Raw genomic sequence first — 8,754 nt, 5'->3', positions numbered from 1 at the left:
ACCATCATCAGCAGACACGTGTCCTTTTGGTTTCTATGTAAAATACTTCCTATATCCTTATACGGTATATCCTTACCGTAATTTGGTACTAATAAATAAATAAATAAATAAATAATCGTCTGAGGTTTTTTTTCTAAACACTGAGGTAACCAAAAACGATAACCTTCCAATCACTTTCAAGGTAAAAGCAGGGAAATATTAAATTAGTGTTTCTTTATACATGGTGATTTTTTTTAAGGTTTTAGGGATTTTGTCTTCGACCTGGCGGCAATCCCGGTTAACTACCGTAGTAACGTTCTAACACCCTAGCTATAAATTACCGAATCGAAACGGGATTTTGACGACCCATTTGATTTTCGCTGGAAGAAAGAGAAGACAATTTCAATCTGCCCTGCTAAAAATAGCCTTATATATTTTTCTCTTCATAATAAGGTAAAAATATCCCAAATAGATGGTTAATCTATTTGTTGGAGTTTATTTTCAAATAAAATTTAGATAGTACTATTGGATGAAATTCTGCTAATTTCTGTGCCAAGGTTCCCATTCTGAACTAAGTATAGCCTATAAAATTTTAACTTTAGCCTATCATATAGGTTAGTTCAGCTAGGAAGAAATTGAATACATTACTTGTTATCATTTTTGTGCTCTTTCCAAATGTAGTAATCACTTCAGGGTGAATACCATTTTGGGTAAATTTCTAGTAGGCTAGGCTGGACATCCACCATATGGCTAATATGGGAGTAAAGTTCATTTGTGATGCAAATAGATGTTATATTTAGATTGAGGATGCAATTCTAGGTATATATTAGCGTATTAGGGGGGGGGGGGTGATGGTATATATTCTGGGAATAGCCTATAGGCTATAGGTTTTAAGAAATTCATGAATTCCTTAGAAAAACTAGGAAAACAAGGAAAGAAGTGAAGATAAAGGGGTCAATATCTACCAAATCATATTATTGAGTTAGGAATAAAGTGAATAGGCCTACACCATTTGATGCCTTTTTTTATGCTGATTATGAATATAATAAGCATTTCTATTGGAAATGAATTTCAGCCCCCCCCCCCTATATAGGGTAGACCTAACCAAACCCTGAATTGGCAGATATAGGGGGGAGGGGGGCTGATATTTATTTCCAATAGAAATGCTTATAATATTCCTAATCAGCATAAAAAAAGGCAACAAACGGTGTATTCACTTTAGTCCTAACTCAATAATATGATTTGGTAGACATTGACTGATAAAGGCTCTCCCCCTGCAAAATGCATTAAATAGGATTATTCTGCATATTATGGAGTAAGAATTGTTTCTTAATACATTTCCTTATGTCCAGCAGGAATCCTAGGCTTAAAATACTAGACCTACTATTGACTTATGAATAAAGTAAACATACCACTCAATGCCTTTTTATATGCTGTTTCCAAATATAATAATCATTTTTGTTGGAAATTAATTTTACCCCCACTCCTATATATACTGATTCAGGGTAGTCTAAATATTTGCATATTAGGGGGGTGGGGGTAAATTTTATTTCTTATGTAAATGAGAGGTAAGTTTAAACTTCTCCCCTTCCCCCACCCCTAATGTGCAAATATATACCATGAATTGGTATATATAGGGATGGGGGTAAAATTCATTTCCAAATAAAATGATTATTGAAACAGATGGCTTTTGTAGGCCTATATAATATCATTTATAGAGCAACCTAAATAAAGTCATATAGATGGCTTTTTACCTTGTAATACAATAGAGTAGCCTAAATATAGGCCTAGTCATATGGATGGCTTATTACCGTCACCCCCAAATGATGCTCCTGATAGTGAGAGGTATAAAAAGTCATCTGTATTACTTTATTTATGTTTGCTTTATAAAAGAATAAGCCATAAAAAGTCATCTGTATGACTTTATCATTCTAAATATTTGGAGAAAGCATGATATTGTCTTCTGTTTGACTTTATACTGCATTCTAAATGGTAGTAAATGACAATATTCTATTGCTCAGATATAAAGAAAAAATTTTCTGTATTGTCCCACATAGATAGCCCAAATATACTCTGGGAAGATATTACCAAGCTTCTATGTTAACTCTCTTCTGCTTTCTAGGTCTTAGAAATTTGCCTACTTGACAGGTTGACCTATTAATCACTACTTGACCTATTGCAATTATGACAAAACAACATTTTACCTTAACTTTCAGTTATCAATTTCTTTTTCTCTTGCTGTAGTTCTGAAAATGTATTTCCTGTTATTTGAGTAGAATTTTGAGCCATATTAAACATTTTCTTTTCAAAATTTAAGAAATGTGTTTGCATATCTTTAAAACCTTATAAATTTGGATTGACCAAAGCTGTGAAGCTGAAAATAATTTTGTTGTACTTCATTTAACCAGAAGATCTATTTTGCAAAATTTCATTTTTATAACATAAAGATTTTTAAAGGTCAATGCCCTCTAGAGAGAGAAGGGGTGGAGGTAGGCACTTCAAAATAACTTCCCATGACATATTTTAGTCTGTAGACCCATCCCTAAAAGTTTCATTTTCCTAGCCTAACCCCTTTCCATGTTAGGAAAAAGCAGCTAAACTAGAATTTTACCAAATGTAATTTTCCTTATTGTTCAATGTGTGGGCTGAAAGTTTCCCATGTAAAACATTCAGCAGTCATGATTCCAATGGTGTACTTTTTGTTTTGCTGGGATAGTTTCTTCAGAGGGTTCCAAGCTCTTTAAAAATTCCAATTAAAAGTTTGTTTTAAAAATTATTTTCAAAATAACATTTTACTGTTAAGATTGATGGAAGTAACAGTATAAGCCTAGGATTACAGCTATACATAAGGAAACATGTTAAGAAAACAATTCTTGCTTCATAATATGCAGAATAATCCTAGTTAACACATTTTGCAGAGGGAGAACCTTTATCTTCACTTCCTTCACTGCTGTACAATTTTTAAACAAAATTCTGAAAAATAATCATGGATTTGACTGCATTTTTCCATTTTCAAATACTTTATATATGTATATGCCATCTAATTATTTCTCACAAAAACATATCAATAGAAAAATAGTGATAAATTAGGTTAGATTAGATAGCATGGTAAATTTACAGTTTGGCTATATAATTTAGCTAGGATGAAATTGAAAATGTCATTTGATGCCTTTTTTGCTCTTTCATAATTCAATAATTGTTTCTGGGGCTAATTGGATATTGAGCCCTTAAAGGGGCCCCAAAGGTATTTTATATGAAATATGAAAGAGCATAAAAAGTGTCAATTTACATTTTCACTTTAATCCAAGCTAGATTATGTAGCCCACTGCAAATATACCATGAACTTTGCCCCCCCCTAATGTGCAAATTTATACCCTGAATTTTTGACAGCAAAGTTTTGAATCACAAAATTCTGCCTCTGTTTTTAGTTGATGGTATTTGAAAAACACACACTTAAATTGATAGGAAATGGTAGGAAAACAGTTTATATAAATAGTTTATATCATAAATGAGTTATAAATAAGCATTTTTGGGATATTATATATAACTCTTGAACAACTTATTTATAAACTAGTTATTTTTTTAACCACTTTTCAATACTTTAACTAGTGTTTATAACTTCTCTGTGTGGTTACAAAAATGAAATACCTTTGGGGCCCCTTTAAGGGCTCAAGATGCAATTATTGAATTTTGAAAGAATATTTACAAAGGCATCAAATGACATTTTCACTTTCATCCTAGCTAAATCATATAGCCAACTGCAAATTTACCAATCTCATTTGTACATTTGTTTATAAATGATTTTCAAGACTTAGAGACTAGACAAAAATATTTAGGAATGTGATAGGAAAAACTGGGAATACAAGGAAAGAAGTGAAGATGAAGGTTCACCCCCAGTAAAATATGTTAAATAGGATTATTCTGCATATTATGAAGTGATAATTGTTTTCATAACATGTTTCCTTGTCTGTAACTGGAATCTTAGGCTTACACCAGAGTAATATTACCATTCCTGAATCAGCTACAACTGGCAATTTTTTCTCACTAGCAAGTTTTTCTTTATAAGTGCATTTCTATGCTTTTGGTTGGCCAACTACGGGATGTCTTAAGCCCCTTTAAGGGTTCTAAAAAGAATTTGCCCCAGAAGCAGTTACTATATTTCTTCCAAGCTAAAATATGTGAAAAAATTAAAATCTACTAAGCACTAGGCTAGGCTAAAAATACAAAAGCATAACCTAGGACTTGTCACTTGATTACCATTCAATATTATTCCCAAATATAATAAGGTTATAGTGCAGAGTTACAGCTCTTCATAAGGAAAGGTCTTAGTAAAATAAAAACAGTATCATAATACTTACCTTAAAATTGCATTGTCCAGTGAAAAAAGGAATAATTCTGTAAGTTTGCTGGCCAGTGATGATGTGAGCCATTTACTTGATTATATCCCATTCTATCTTGCATAGTCTCATAAATGAATTCTTGTCAACATCAATCTTAAAGGCACCAACAGAGAAAGAGATGACAGCAATACCACAAAGATTGTTTCAATAGGCAACCACTCTATTGGACAAGTAGTGGTTGTAGACTCTACTATATGCCCTCTTCTGGAACAACTTCTTGCAATGCCCCTGTGTCCTGGAGAATTCATTAAATTGAAAGGGCTTTTGACAGGAGGAGCCAACATTTAAAAGCTTATAAGTCACTCTGACACCACATTGTCAATGTCTTTACATGCACATTGGGAGCTGTGGTTTATTCATTCAAGATGGGTAGTTGAGATTCTTGATCCATCAACAACTTTTGTCACCCATCTTTGGATAGATTCTATTTTCTGCTGATCACCCTTGTTCAGGGGCATTACAAGATGCATCCCAAATTCTATAGGTCTGCTGCTGGTGCTAGTTCAGCTATAGGACTGATTAAGCATACTCTTTTCACTTATTCCCCTAAAGTCATCAGTGTTCTATATAAGGGACTTTTGCATCTTAAGCTTGAAATTGGAAAGTCTCTTGCCTCCCCATATTTTAAAAAAGACATAAACGTTTTTGAAGATGTGCAGAGACATATCAGCATGACCTGGCATGTAAGACTATCCTACCCAGTAAGACTATCAAAGCTAAATTTCCCTACACTTGTTTACAGGAGAAATACAGGGGATGCCATTCTAGCCTATAAGTTAATGAGGGCTAATACTCTCCCAGCATTATTTGCTACTGTTGGTTCCAGCTCAAGTACTAGAGGTCATCACCTGAAACTTGTCAAGTAGTCTACCATACCTAGAGTCCAAACTAAATTCTTTTCATCTTTTCGTCACAAGACTAGACTACCAGTCAGCAAAAACAAAGTATGATGCTGCTCTGGAAGTTGTAGCGGTTGCTGGGGTAGGAGGTGATGACTTTTTCAAAACTGTCTTCCCTTGGATAAAATATTGAGTCTTTTCAGTCCAGCCACTTCTACTTTCTTAGACTGGCTATGCACATGGCACTCACTCTGACACTGTTCTTGCTTTTCACTTGGACAGACCCAGGAAAAATACTCTTGTTTGTAAACAACTTTAACACAATCTCCTGCAGAGACACTGTCAAAGATCTCTTCCTCTTTCTTGCTTTTATCTTCTAATTTGCCTAGTTTCATCATTGTCATCATCAAGAATCATTTTTTATCATCACTCCTTCTGAATCCACAAATAGCTTTATTGTTGTCTGGTCTTTGTTTGCTTTTCCAGCTCTTCCAATCATCCCAACTTTCCTCTAGCCCTGTCAGCCTGTGCTTTTTTGTCTTTTTTTTTTGGTTTGTTGTTCTTCAGGCTGTATTTTCACAGGAGTGTCAGTAAGAATCTTTGTAGAGCCTTTCTTCCTACCTCTGCCACTCAGTACATGTTGCTTGGATTTAGGGTACGGTCAAACTTGTTCTGGCATCACAGGAACTGAAACAGCTGTAGATGATTGTTCAGGCCTACTTGTACTTGGGGTTTTGACCAGGTTGTTTCCTGTTTCAACTGGATCCAAAGCATCAGGTGCAGGTCTGTCAGTTACAACAGAGGTTAGAAAATCCTTTTCTGTAAAAATGTCTTAGATAATTTTGGAGACCACACTGCCTTTCCCAATTTGGACTTTTATTTTATTGTAAAAATGTCTGGCTTGTAGGGTCATATCCCTGCCTTTTTGAAGCCCCTCATTATGTTGTTTTGTGGGAAAGATATGGGGAGGCTTTGGCCAACAAGAGATGCAATCTTGTATATTGTCACAGTCTTCCCTGGGTTGGACAGACTCCAGTTGTCCAAAGCCTTGTTGTATTGGCATTGGAAGGGAAAATACACAACAAACGTCCAATGGCTGCAGTGAGGTGGTATTGTTAGTAAAGTGATACCAGACTCTTTTGCAAACTGTACAACTGCATAACAAATGTGGGACTCGTGGTTGTCCATTATCAGAAGCTTTGGGCTTTCAGGAGAAGTGTGCAAGTAAGTCTTAAAATGTTTGAGATATTCCAGAAACAGTTCTTGGTTTACCCATCCAGAAGGCAGGGCTCCTCCAGCAGAGTTAGCAGGAGTACCAGTCAGCATGTGAGGTTGAAATTTCTTGCATGGGAATATAAGGTAGGGGGAAAGGTACTGCCTGCTGGCAGATATGGTTCTAGCCATAGTCACAAGCACACCATGCTCAGCTAAGGTTACTTTGCCCACTATTTTCCTACCCCTCTTGGCAAAAACCTGTGGAGTTGGAACTGACTGCAAGTTTGAGAGAAACTCCTGTACATTGTGCTGGTTAAAGCTTGTGGCATGCCCCAAACTTGTTGCCTCTGACTTTCTAAGTGAAAGCTCTGGGTTTTGAGCCCGAAATCCAGCTAACCAGTAAATACCATATTCTTTGGAGTCTGTCCAGCTGTCTGGGACAGTCTTGTTGTTTGCAACAGCATAGTTGTAAGCAAGGGTTCTAGTGTCTTGACTGGTCAAACCATAACACATTCTGCTTGCTTGCAAAAGGTATTGAGAGAGTGATGCTTCTTCTTGAGGCATAAAAATAGCAAATCCAAACTTTTGGGCACCACTGTAATTCGCTTTTTTGTCATCACTGAGTTCTGAATATTTTTGGTAGTGTCTGAAGGGCTGAATGTGACACTCCATGTTTCTCTGCCACTGCCCTAATTGGTAAGCCAGCCTCTAAACTCAAGTTCATTTAATTCAAAAACAAGACATAGCTCTTGTGGGCAAAGCCTAAACATGATGTCTCTTAGTCATAAATAGCAAAATAAAGTTGTCTGATAAAACTTTGTCAGGATAAATAAACTAAAGGATAAAAACACTAGAGATCATTGTAATATTTCATAAAGCTTGGCACAAAGCTTTTACTGTAGTGCATGGTGTTACAGTGGACTGGGTTCAGTTTTGGAACCTTCGCAGCCACTGCCCTGGGGGGGGGGGACGAGATCTTCTAGCGACAAAAGGTTGGGGACGGACTCATCGGTAGATGGGATGGTGGAGGAGGGAGGAGCCAAATCTTTGGTATAATTTTTTTTTTGGCAGGAAGAAAGGGATTCAAGTTTAAATTCTTTGAGGTATAAAGAGTAAGGTAGAGGGGAACAGCCATAAATGATTGGCAGTGATCTCTTCTGAACTTGTTCTATTTTATCAGTTTCATCCTGGGTAAGGGCAAAGTTGCCAAACTGGACAGGCATATTCAACTAAGGGGTGGATGAAAGTGCAAAATATTAGTTTCAGCTTGTCCTTATGAACTCAAAATTTGTTCAGTGTTTTTAGCATTTGGATTGCACTGTTAGCTTTTTTTCCAATCGTCTTTGTATTATCCCGCCATGAGAGGTCAGAAGAAATCACCACACCAAGTAAAGCTATTTAATGACTTATTAGCTCGGAAGCAATATGAGGGTCAAAAGACGGTTGAGTATTCCAAAGAAAAGAAAATGTTGTGACCAAGCATTTGTCTTTATTCATGACAATGTTTAGTTCAGCTGCCTCTGAGGTAACTTGGTCAATGAAACCAGCAGCCTCTAGGTCTACAATAGCTGTTTTAATCATGAAATGTTGGTCAATTTTCTTTTCAGCAACCAATTTAGAATATTCCTCCCACTTAAGTCTTGGAAATTGTGGTATTTTCTTCTATTCTGATGTCAAATCTGAAAAAAAAAGTTGTATAAGTTATTTTTATCATTAGGATACAAGTAATAACAGATAAGAAAAGACGTAATGTATGGATTGAACTGTAAGAATTCATGTGGTATATACTTGGACATGTCCCACTGCACGCCACTTGTCCTTGTCCCAGTATATACCATGCAACCTCTACTTGCAAATTGTGTCTGATTTTTTTTACTGTTGCATATTTTTCTGCCATATGTCCACATGACGTGGCCTGATGTTTTAGCTTTTGTTTGCTATTTTAAACACACAATTTCTGCAAACCATTACAAAAAGCACAAAAAACTATTGCCCAAATATTTTCTGGGGGCTATAGCTGACACTTTGAAGTTGATTTTCTCAAAAACAAAAATAGCAACTTACCAAAATGATAGAACTGTCATGTCCACCATTGAAGGAACTATATTAGGTGGCTCTATTGGATTTTTTAAAGAATGCTAGATGACAGATAAGTACCGTGCTGCACCTTGTACCCCATTCCTGCATATACCACTTACCCAGCTAAGAGTAGTTTTATCATATTCTCAAGAACAGCTATATATTACCCATGGATTTCTCGATTAAAATACAGTTATTGCGAGATTGAAAGGAAGTCTTGTGTCAAGTATTTAGGTGTTACA

At 35.8% G+C, this 8,754-nt stretch overlaps 1 protein-coding gene across 1 annotated transcript in view; it reads left to right on the top strand.

Moving 5' to 3' along the window:
* Nucleotides 1-336: 336 nt before the first annotated feature.
* The window catches only part of LOC148942643 (partner of xrn-2 protein 1-like), a 19,783-nt gene continuing 11,365 nt past the window's right edge, over nucleotides 337-8,754 (top strand). The window contains exon 1 of the mRNA XM_089102497.1: nucleotides 337-432. The gene's annotated coding sequence lies outside the window, so the exon portion shown is untranslated. The remainder of the gene's footprint in view (nucleotides 433-8,754) is intronic.

Source organism: Artemia sp. Qi Xiang Cuo, chromosome 16 (assembly GCF_049724085.1).
Source record: "Artemia sp. Qi Xiang Cuo chromosome 16, ASM4972408v1, whole genome shotgun sequence".
Lineage (NCBI taxonomy): Eukaryota > Metazoa > Arthropoda > Branchiopoda > Anostraca > Artemiidae > Artemia > Artemia sp. Qi Xiang Cuo.
Note: the sequence above shows the minus strand (reverse complement) of the source record. Positions and strands in the feature narration are given on the sequence as shown.